Source organism: Sus scrofa, chromosome 9 (assembly GCF_054392235.1).
Source record: "Sus scrofa isolate SSC_HxYL_T2T_F1_AM1 chromosome 9, Sscrofa_HxYL_maternal_Yorkshire_Landrace_v2.0, whole genome shotgun sequence".
NCBI classification, from domain to species: Eukaryota; Metazoa; Chordata; class Mammalia; order Artiodactyla; family Suidae; genus Sus; species Sus scrofa.
The window spans coordinates 96,276,285-96,287,308 of record NC_139391.1 but is presented as its reverse complement, the minus strand read 5'-3'; the positions used below and the strand labels follow the sequence as shown (position 1 = coordinate 96,287,308).

The window sequence follows — 11,024 nt, the reverse complement described above, 5'->3', positions numbered from 1 at the left end:
AAATAGAATGCAAACACTCGATCTAAGAACTTCTTAAAATCACTTTGGTTTGTAGTTCCCATTACGGCTCAGTGGTTAATCGTCTACAGCTCCGATTAGACCCCTGGCCTAGGAACCTCCATATGCATCGGGTTTGGCCCTAGAAAAGACAAAATAAAATAAAATCACTTTGGTTCAAGTTCTTATATTCTACTAGGGAAAGAAAAGAACTAACATGCAAAATTAAAATAGTATGTGTATTTAGCAAGTGATAATGGTGAGGAGAAAAATTCAATCGGGGAAAGGAAAAATAGGCTGTTGTCTACAGGGACTGCATTCTAAACACACAGGAAACCATAAAAGCCCTTAAAAAGTGATCTTTGAGTAAATAAGATAGTTATCCGGCAAGGCGTGTAGTCGTCTGTGGACGCTAGACTGAAGGCATGCAAATGTTTTAATTCTGAAATACTCTGGGTATCACTGAGGTGTGCAAAGAGGCCAGAGAGTGAGGAAGGGCAGAGAAGCAGAAGCAGAAGTTGAAGGCAGAAATGTAATGGGGGTGAGTGGGATGTGACCTCACAGTGAGATGGAAGGCCGTTGGCACTGGAAGGTTTGGAGAACTTTCTACTTATTCTTTGGCATAGTGTTCTTTGCTTCAATAAAATTATACTTCAGAAGGGCTTGAAAAATTATATATACCTTTACCAAGATATAAAACTTTTTCATGGCATTACAAAAAATATTATATAAGCTCTATTTTGGGTTTTTTTTGTTTGTTTTGTTTTTGTCTTTTTGTCATTTCTTGGGCTGCTCCCGCGGCATATGGAGGGTCCCAGGCTAGGGGTCTAATCAAAGCTGTAGCTGCCAGCCTATGCCAGAGCCACAGCAACGCGGGATCTGAGCCGCGTCTGCAACCTACACCACAGCTCACGGCAACACCAGATCCTTAACCCACTGAGCAAGGGCAGGGATCGAACCTGCAACCTCATGGTTCCTAGTCGGATTCGTTAACCACTGCGCCACCACGGGAACGCCAATATAAGCTCTATTTTGATAGTGTGAAACCATTACTGTTGATGCATCTTGCAAATTATTTTTAAATGCTTGCCTACCACACATTGCAACGGCTCCTTTGGAGCTATTAAATCTTAAAGCACAAATGGATATTAATGATTTTGCAGGTATCCAGCACCTAGAAGAAAGTTATGCTGTACTGATTTTTCTTCGCTTTCTTTACTTTTGAGGCTATGCCTGCAACGTGTGGAAATTCCTGGGTCAGGGATCAAACCTGCAAACCTGCATCACAGCAGTGACCCAAGCCACTGCAGTGACAACACCAGATCTTTCACCTGCTATGCCACAAGAGAACTCCTAGATTTTTCTTTGCTAGTATCGTCAGTGGAAAAAAAGCGTAATACCCTCAAGGTCCCTCCATGTTGTTGCAAATAGCAAGATTTCCCTCTTATTTTGTGGCTGAATATGAGTCCATTTTTCATATATACCACATTTTTAAATCCATTCATCTGTTGATTGCCGCTTAGGTTGGTTATTGTAAATAATGTTGGTTATTGTAAATAATGCCACAGTGTACATTGAGGTGCAGATGTCTCTTCAACATAGTGATTCTACTTCTTTTGCATATATTCTCAGGAATAGAATGCTGGATCTTACGGCAGCTCTATTTTTAATTTTGCAAGGAACCGCCATACTGTTTTTCCATAGGGTCTGCACCAGTTTACATTCCCACCAACAAGGCCTGAGTTTCCCTTTTTTATTTTATTTTTTTTTTTTTATGGCTGCACCTAAGGCATGCAGAAGTTCCCAGGGCCAGGGATTGAATCCAAGCCACACCTGTAACCCTTGCTACAGCAGTGACAACATCAGATCCTCAACCCCCGAACCAGTTGGGAGCCTCCCTTTTCCCCACATCCTTGCCAACACTTGTTATCTCTTGTCTTTTTTTTTTTTTTTTTTTTGTATTTTCTACGGCCACATCCACAGCATATGGAGTTCCCAGGCTAGGGGTCAATCAGAGCTGTAGCCGCCAGCCTATGCCAGAGCCACAGCAACGTGGGATCCGAGCCGTGTCTACAATCTACACCACAGCTCATGGCAACGCCGGATCGTTAACCCACTGAGCGAGGCCAGGGATCGAACCCAAAATCTCATGGTTTGATCTCATGGTTTCTAGTCAGATTCGTTCACCACTGAGCCACGACGGGAACTCCTCTCTTGTCTTTTTTTTTTTTTTTTTTTTTTTTGTCTTTTGTCTTTTGTTGTTGTTGCTATTTCTTGGGCCGCTCCCGCGGCATATGGAGGTTCCCAGGCTAGGCGTCAAATCGGAGCTGTAGCTGCCAGCCTGCGCCAGAGCCACAGCAACGCAGGATCCGAGCCGCATCTGCAACCTACACCACAGCTCTCGGCAACGCCGGATCGTTAACCCACTGAGCAAGGGCAGGGATCAAACCCGAGACCTCATGGTTCCTAGTCGGATTCGTTAACCACTGCGCCACGATGGGAACTCCTCTCTTGTCTTTTTGATAACAGCCCTCCTGACAGGTGTGAGGATGATGAGTGATGTTGAGCCTCTCTTCATATACCTGTTGTTGTGTTGTTGTTGTTTTGTTTTGTTTTTTTTTTTTTTTGGCTGTTGCGTAGTAGATGTTCTTTATTTGTTTGGGGTATTTACCACTTACCAGATATATGATCTGAAAGTAATTTCTCCCTTATTTGTTGCCCTGACTTTTGCTTTATGAAAGATGGGGGTCCAGGCCCTTGAGATTTGCCTCTCACACATGTGTTTCCAGTAGTGGGTGGGGCAGTGTTCTGATAAAGCTGTACGTGACCATGGATCCTTAATCCCCCTTCTAAGGCTGGCTCTGAGGAGGGTGGAGGAAGGTGGGCATGAGTTCCCTGAAGTCATCGGTCAGAGGGTCACGTGCTCTGGAGTTCACATCTCCCACTTCCCAGTGATGGGCGGTTTGTAAAGGGAGGACCTTGTTGCTAAAACACTGAGCAGGTGCTTTTGTTCCTTGTTGGGACAACCTGGAATCCAAGTTGTGCGGAACAGGGACTTCCCCCAAGCCATGAAAACTCTGTTCAGACTTCCTGGGATGCTGAGACCTGCTCCAAGCCACTCTCACAGAGGAGGGAAAGGCCTTAGACAGGAACAGAAGGTGCTGCTGGATGGCACTTGAGCTGCTTGTCAAGGATCAGCTGTGGGGATGTGTGGCACACGTGCTTTGCTCTGGGCACATCAAGGCTGCTTTCAACATCCATCCCAGGCCTGCACCCCTGCTGGCAGCATAGAGCCAGTCCTCCCTTTACAATCTGCATGGGGCCTGAGTGCTGGCAGGACTTCCTTGCCTCAGTGTCCTCATCTGTAACAGAGAACCAGGGACAAGGCCCCAGAGGGCTCACTGAGAGCTGTTCTCATCAGCAGCCCCAACATGACAGAGGAAGGGGATGGAGGCCTGCTACAGGGACAGGGTCACATACCGTCCACTCCCCCCACGCCTTCCAAGCCATTGTACATGCTGCTCTACTGAGCACTCCTGTCCCCTGTCCCCACTGGATCACATCATGGTCATGCGCCGAGGCTACCCCAGTCATCTGCCCTCCTCCCCATCAGATGGATCCTCCTGTCCTCTTGAAAGCCCTCGACATCACAGCCTTCTCATCTGCTTTATTTGGTCTCTTGTGGTTAGATACCCAGGCCCTTGCAGTCCCCAGAGCTCCCAACCTGGGACTAAGGACACAGCAGGTGCTCAATACAGCTTTCAGGCTGCAGGGGAGGCACACTCACTCTCCTGCACGGGGTTATTATCTGGAGGAGGCCGACTCCAGCACTTCAGAGTACAGAGCAAGGCTCATCTGGTATGCAGAGGGCTGGATCAGGGCTCTGGGTTGTGGGTGGGGAAGGAGGAAGGGTGGGTGGTCTCAAAGCTCCCCAGGCTGCAGATCCGATCAAGGAGAGGGCAGGCCTGGAAGAGCCCTGTCCCCTCCATACCCTGACCAGGGGATGATTCCCGGGGGAAAAAGAGGTTCTCTGACTGTCCACAAGGAGGCACCGAGTGGGGTCATGGGCACAGGGGCGGGGGCGGGGGAGCTGTGTAGTGACAGAACATCCTGTTTGGACCCTGCCTCGGGGAGGCCACCTGGCTCACCCTCGCTCAAGAATCTTCTTTTTTTTTTTTTTTTTTGTCTTTTTTGCCATTTCTTGGGCCGCTCCTGCGGCATATGGAGGTTGCCAGGCTAGGGGTCTAATCGGAGCTGTAGAGGCCTGGCCTATGCCAGAGCCATAGCATGGCAACACGGGATCCGAGCCTTGTCTGCAACCTACACCACAGCACACGGCAACGCTGGATCCTTATACCATTGAGCAAGGGCAGGGATCGAACCTTCAACCTCATGGTTCCTAGTCAGATTCATTAACCACTGCACCATGACAGGAACTCCAAGAATCTTAAACAAGGGCCTCAAACCAGGCCCAAGGACAAATTCAGATTTTTTTAATTCTAACATTGAAAGACTAGATTTCCAACTAAATTCAGGGTTCTAGCTGTGTTTGTTTTGATATGAAATGAGAAGTTTCAGCCTTCTGGGTGGTGTTCCCCCAGGGCAAAGCTCTTCTGGGACTGAGTGGGAACCTACTCTGGGTGGAGATTGTGTCCCCAGTTCTGCGCAGTCCCCACCACTCCCTAAGCTTCCCCTGGGCCCAGGCTCTCCCCCCCGCCTCTCCTTGCCTGGCCCCTGGAGACATCTGGGTGCAGTCCTTCCTCTAGCCCGATGGAGCTTCACTGCTTCACAAGGAACATGGGACCACAGCAGTATGGAGCCTGTTCTGACACCATCTCCCCCAACCCCTGGGTGGGTGGAATAAATGGGCTCGGAGTGCAGCCGCCAAAACAGAGGCTCCTCATGTGCCCTCTGCAGGCAGCCAGGAAGGGGTGGGAGTGGGAGAGGCCCGGGACCAGGGGCTCTGGAAAACGCCCCCTGCAATGCTATGTCTTTTGGCTCCAAAGCTGCACCCTCACCCTTCTCACTCCCTCATGCATCACTGCATCCAGGCATTCAGCAAACCCTGGCCACGCCAGCAGTCATGGTCCCAGGATCAGCAGTGAGGGCAACAGCAGCAGGGCCTCAGCCCCAGCCCCACCTCTACCTCTGACAGCTCAATTAGCTCAGTGTTGCTGTGGGGTGGCCACTGCCAGATCCCTTTACAGTGAGAAATGGACCCTCTAAAGGGATAGGGGACTTGCTCAAGGTCACACACTTAGTTTATAACCTAGGTCTGCTGGTCTCTTAAGCTGGTCCTGAAGGGCAGATCATGTCCCAGGGAAACATTCAGTGGTCAGGCAATTGCAACCAGGAGAGCCAGGTACAGAGCCGGTGAGTCATGAATGGGATGGGTGCTCTAGCAGGGTCAAGGACAAGTCCTACAAAAAAGCAGGGTCTTGGAGGGTGAGGAGCTTTGCCAGCTAAGTGGAGGGGTTCCTGGTGGAGGACCCAGCCATGTGACGGCCTGCAGATGTGATGCAGCATGGGAAACAGTCTTGCGTGTCCAGGCAGGTACAGCAGAAACTGACAGGATGTGACACTGGGAGCCCCCCTGGACTTGACCCAGGCCCTGGCAGCCCCACCTGCCTCCTTTCTCTTCATCTCTGTCTTCTTGAAGCTTGAGGCCCAGCCCCTGAGCTTCTCCTTTTCCACCTCTTATGTTTCCATCTTGTCCAGTATCAGCTCAGATCCAACAGGTGGATCCCACTCTTGAAGTGACTACGTTTCTTATTACTCAGAGGCACCATCACGACACAGACTTCAAGTTAAAAAAATTTTTTGAAAATAAAAAAAAAAAAAAAAATCCAGACTGATAATGTCTAAATGAGCATGAGGGTGACAGCAGGTCAGTCAGGCTCCTGTTGATGCTGGAGCCCTGCTCCTAGAGGGACAGAAAAAATGAGCTTGACAGACACACGGCCTGTGTTTTCTTTCATCTCTTTGATGTTTCATCTTCACATTTTTGTGAGCCCCCTTCTGCATCGGGCCCCTCAGAGCTCAGGGGCTAGGGAGGTAATGAGAATGTGACCACAGCACTAAGGGTCCCAGGTGAGGGCTGCAGTCTGCAGGAGGGAGTGGGGATCAAGAAGGGCTTCATGGCAAAAGTGACCTCCGAGCTGTGTCTCTAAGGACAAGCTGTCATTTAGTCAGGAGTTTTTGAAATTGACAAGTTTCAATAATATATGTTTTAGGGTGGGAACCTTTTTAAAAAGTCCTTGCATTTATCATTTATCAGGTATTTGGCCAGGACAACCAATAATTCTCCTGGCAGTATTGAACCTTTTATTTATTCCCAGGCAATCTCAAAAAGTATATGTATTCCAAGTGTGACTCAAAACCAGTAATTCTTTTTATAGCTTAACCATGGACAAAAAGATGTCACTAAGGAACACAAAAAGGAGTTCCCATTGTGGCACAGTGGAAACGAATCCGACTGGGAACCATGAGGTTGCGAGTTCTACCCCTGGCTTCGCTCAGTGGGTTAAGGATCCAGTGTTGCCATGATCTGTGGTGTAGGCTGCAGACTCGGCTCGGATCTGGCGTTGCTGTGGCTCTGGCTTAAGCCAGCAGCTGCAGCTCTGATTAGACCCCTAGCCTGGGGGAACCTCCATATGCCACAGGTGTGGCCCTAAAAAGGACAAAAGACAAAAGACAAAAAAAAAAAAAAAAAAAGACAAAAGTATAGCCCCTGTGATCCAGAGTCACTCCCAGACAGCCAAAAGAAAGTGAACAAGGGAAAAGGTTTATCTCTATGCACGTTAAAAGCCAACCAAAGAAGTAACTAAGCTTCATGGTTAAAATCTGAGTTAGGAGTTCCCACCCTGGCTCAGGGTAACCTATCTAACTAGTACCCATGATGCAGGTTCGATCCCTGGCCTTGCTCGGTGGGTTCAGAGCTGTGTGGTGTTGGTTGCAGGTGTGGCTTGGATCTGGCTTTGCTGTGGCTATGGCACAGGTCAGCAGCTCCAGCTGATTCAACCCCTAGCCTGGGAACTTCCATATGCTGAGGGTGCAGCCCTTAAAAAATCCTCTGGAAACACTTCAGCTCCAGGTTTGCTCCACGTCTCTGAGCACTTACACACAAAAGAATGGCCTGTTTAACAGTAGTCATGATGGTATATTTTTACTCTAGGTCTGCTCAACATGTAGCAATGTGCTATGCCAAAAAAAGTTGACTGCAGGAACAGGGTACTGTCTACAACTCATTTCCTTGGGTGATCTTAAATTTCACTCAACCAAGATACTGCACTGCCATGGCACAAGGAAGGAGGCTGGGGGGAAAGGGAGCATGTTATCTACCAAACCTGGAAGCCCAAGTTGGCATCCGAAGGCTTTGCTCCTACAAGGAAGACAGTACAACACAGTTGCCAGCATCTATGGTCATTGGGGGGGGGGGCACTGTGGCCAGACCTATTACCCACAGGAAAGAACACAACCAACACTTTGCCCAATCCTCCTTTCAAAAGCACCCTTGAATATTCCCAGAGTTTTCCAGGAGTAATCCGTGTGGTTTTCTACATCTGAGACTAACTCAAACCCAATTAATTACTCAGCACCTAGAACCTCACTTATTCCTTAACTTTCTGGCTTAGTCAAAGTTGCTCTAAATTTTGCTGGGTAATAACGTTCACTTGTTTCCTGCTACTGTGTGGCCACTAGCACACATGAGACTGAGGGAAAAGCGCCATACCACTCACTATACCAGATGAAATTTAAAATGCAGCTGTTAAGACAGTGAGGGTATGCTGTTACCTGAAATATCCATAATGTATATCCTTGATAGCTTAGTGAACACATACCTTTTTATTCTGTTTCTTGGGTATTTGTTGCATGCATGAGTCACTTACTTGACCCCAAAGTGATATTGTTTTTAGCACTTTTATCATCTTTCAGTTTCACAGGAAATGTCATTAAGATGCCACATAGGGTAAGTTTTAAATCATGTTTATTGAAGAATTTACATTCAGTAAAACACTGAAATTTGACAAATGCAGAAACCAACCTTAAATCAAAATGTAGAAATAGTTCCTCATGAACACACCCCTTGAAACTTATGCAACAAACTATTCCCTGATCCTTAGCAATCTATTGATCCATTTTCTGTCAAAGAGATCAAAGTTAATCACCACCACCATGAAAGGGATAGAGAAAGCAAAAACCTCTGTTCCATATATTTCACATGTTCAAATATACCATACCTCCTTGAAAAGCTTCTTCTAAGCACCAGCCCTGGAAAAGAAGTATCACAGTGGATAATTAGAACAGCAATTACATTTTGAAAGACTATTATGCCAATCATTTATCCATTTTTTACAAAAAACCATTTTCTTGGCATAATAAATTACCTGTTTATTGGCAGCTTCCCCCCCTCCATTTTCTTTAAAACATACTTTTTACTAAATTCCCATTAGGATGGCCTCAGGTAAATCCTTTAACCCATCAGAGCAGAAGGATATCCATTCAGATTCGAGTTCTCATCTTTGGCCAACAATTCATTTAAGAAAATAACTCAAGCCAAATTCTCTCCGTTTAATCCATACCTGAATTTTGTCAGCATCTTAAACTGGTCCAAGCCTGATATGGAAGTAAGAAAAACTGTTAATATCTTATGGTAACTTTTCATGGTTGTGTGTGTGTGTTTACCATCTTTCCAACTTTTATTTCCTTTTTATACTAGCATGGAAGAATATCAATTTAGAAAAAATAACATTACTGGCAACAGTATCTACCTGAAAAAAGGAATTTTTTTTTTTTTAGGGCTGCACCTGTGTCATATGGAAGGTTCCCAGGCTAGGGGTCCAATCAGAGCTGCAACTGGCAGCCCATGCCACAGCCACACCAGATCCAATCCAAGCTGTGTCTGCGACCTACACCACAGATCATGACAACACCGGATCCTTAACCCACTGAGTGGAGTCAGGGATCGAACCAGCATCCTCATGGATGCTAGTTGGGTTTGCTACCACTGAACCATGAAGGAAACTCCTGGAAACAAACTTTCGACATTTACAGAAAACCAAATTAAGTATGAAACTTGTTTACCCAGAGGCAGAACCCAGTGAGTAGAGAACAGTCCTTAAATAGACACTGGCTCAGGCTGCCTGGCTCTTAGCCCTTGCTTCTCCTCCTAGAGGGAATTGTTTTTAATGTTTGGCTCTACAGGAATCCCCAACATCTAAACCAAAGGTAAAACAACAAAGCCTGGAGTTCCCATTGTGGTGCAACGGAAGTGAATCTGACTAGGAACCATGAGGTTAAGGGTTCGAACCCTGGCCTCGCTCAATGGGTTAAAGATCTGGCGTTGCTGTGAGCTGTGGTAGGTCAAAGACACAGCATGGATCCCAAGTTGCTGTGGCTGTGGTGTAGGCCAGCAGCTATAGCTCCGATTCAACCCCTAGCCTGGGAACCTCCATATGCCATGGGTTTGGCCCTCAAGACAAAAATAAATAAATAAAAGTGTTAAAAAATAAATAAATAACAAAGCCTGACCATCGTATATTGTAGTGCCATTCACTAGAGATGGAGGTAGTCAGGGCAGGGAAAATCTTCCTGTGCCTGTGCTCCAACCCTATACATGGCTGAAATGAGGATGCCCAGGATGCATGAAATGTGCAATGCTACTACACTTTATTTTCTCTTTAAATGCAGGATAAAAATTGATTTCCCATTCAGAAAAATTAGATACTTTCTCATCATTGAAAGGGTCTTTCACAAGTGAGGCAAATGGAAAACACCCCACAAGCATATTTCAAGGGAGGATTAATAAGTGGTAGCAATAATAGCTCTAACGATTAGATCTTTACAAACTTCATTAAATTCAGTAACAACCCTCTCTATACTAATGTATACCAATACAACGCTTAAAAGAGCCTCAGGGAAACTTAGAAACACTTCCTTGAGACAACTCTCTCTAGGGCAGACTTGCATGTTTCTCTATCTTGGCGACACAAATCAGAACCCCAATGGTTCCGACTTTTGCCCAGGACAGAAAACCATGACGGGGCTCACCCTGAAAACGCTGGAAAAGGGTCCTATGGTGCCTAGCGCACTGTCAGTCCTGAAATGGCGAAATCTGGGGGAGGAAATTGTAGGCTCTCGCCTTAAGGCTCACTCCAGACCCTTTTTAAAAAAGCTCAGGGCTGCGCGAAGCGGCAAGTGAAAGGAGTTTGCGACTGGGCCGGGGGCGGGGGTCTGTGTGGCCGAAATTACCCCCGTTTCTTGCTAACACCAGAATTTAAATTGTTTCAGGCCAGTGATCTCATCCGCTTCCTAAACTGGCCGCGTCCGGGTCGGGTTGTCAGAGCCACGGGGCAGGCTGGGGCCCCGCGTGCGCCGAACATCCGGACATTGTCCGGGGCTGTGCCTCACGTCAGTTCCATTCTAGGAATGTTTCTTTCATTGCAAAAGGAGCTTGAAGCTTCATGTGGCCCGGACCCTTGGGCGGGGAGGGGGGTGGTTCGAAGGCACAGAAGGTGCCGGGCGCCTCGGCCCCTGGTGGAAAAGGGGAGCTCTCAGAGCCAAGTGGGGTCATTCCCTGAAGGGAAGGGTCCCCGACACCACGAGGGGTCCTCGCACTGACTCCCCTAGAGGGTGGGAGGCCTCTCCCAAGGGGGCGCCGAGCTGAGGCGGAACCCAAGTCCAGCGGCCGAGATAGGGTGGGTTCGGGGATAAGGAGGGGCGCCCCCAGGTAAGTGCCACTGGAGAGATCCCAGGGCACGTGGAGGGCCCGGGTATTGAAACTATGGGAAGCTACTTACCGAGTCGCACGCCGCGGCCGAAAAGGGAGGGGTGGGGAGAGATCCAGTTTAAAACGGGCCTGGGCGGTCAGCACCCGGAGGCGGCCAACCAAAAAGTTGCCCCAGCGCCCCGCCCGGCCCAGAACCCGCCCCGCCAGCGGCGCCCTGGAGGCCCTCGCACGTCCCCTGCCGGCGGCCTAGGAGCACGCGGGGCGGGCGGCGGCTCAGGCCTCCCCCATCTCCCCAAGT

At 48.1% G+C, this 11,024-nt stretch overlaps 1 long non-coding RNA gene and 1 other non-coding gene across 2 annotated transcripts; both read right to left on the bottom strand.

Annotated features, from left to right (window-relative positions):
- Positions 1-7,967: 7,967 nt before the first annotated feature.
- LOC102161634 (uncharacterized) lies at positions 7,968-10,822 on the bottom strand. Its single transcript, XR_014815955.1, has 3 exons — positions 10,797-10,822; positions 8,580-8,613; positions 7,968-8,268 (listed from the first exon to the last, which is right to left on the bottom strand). It is a non-coding gene; the product is annotated as an uncharacterized LOC102161634 (long non-coding RNA).
- Positions 8,453-8,526, bottom strand: LOC146400036 (small nucleolar RNA SNORD93). The gene has a single exon (XR_014816967.1). It is a non-coding gene; the product is annotated as a small nucleolar RNA SNORD93 (small nucleolar RNA).
- Positions 10,823-11,024: the final 202 nt, after the last annotated feature.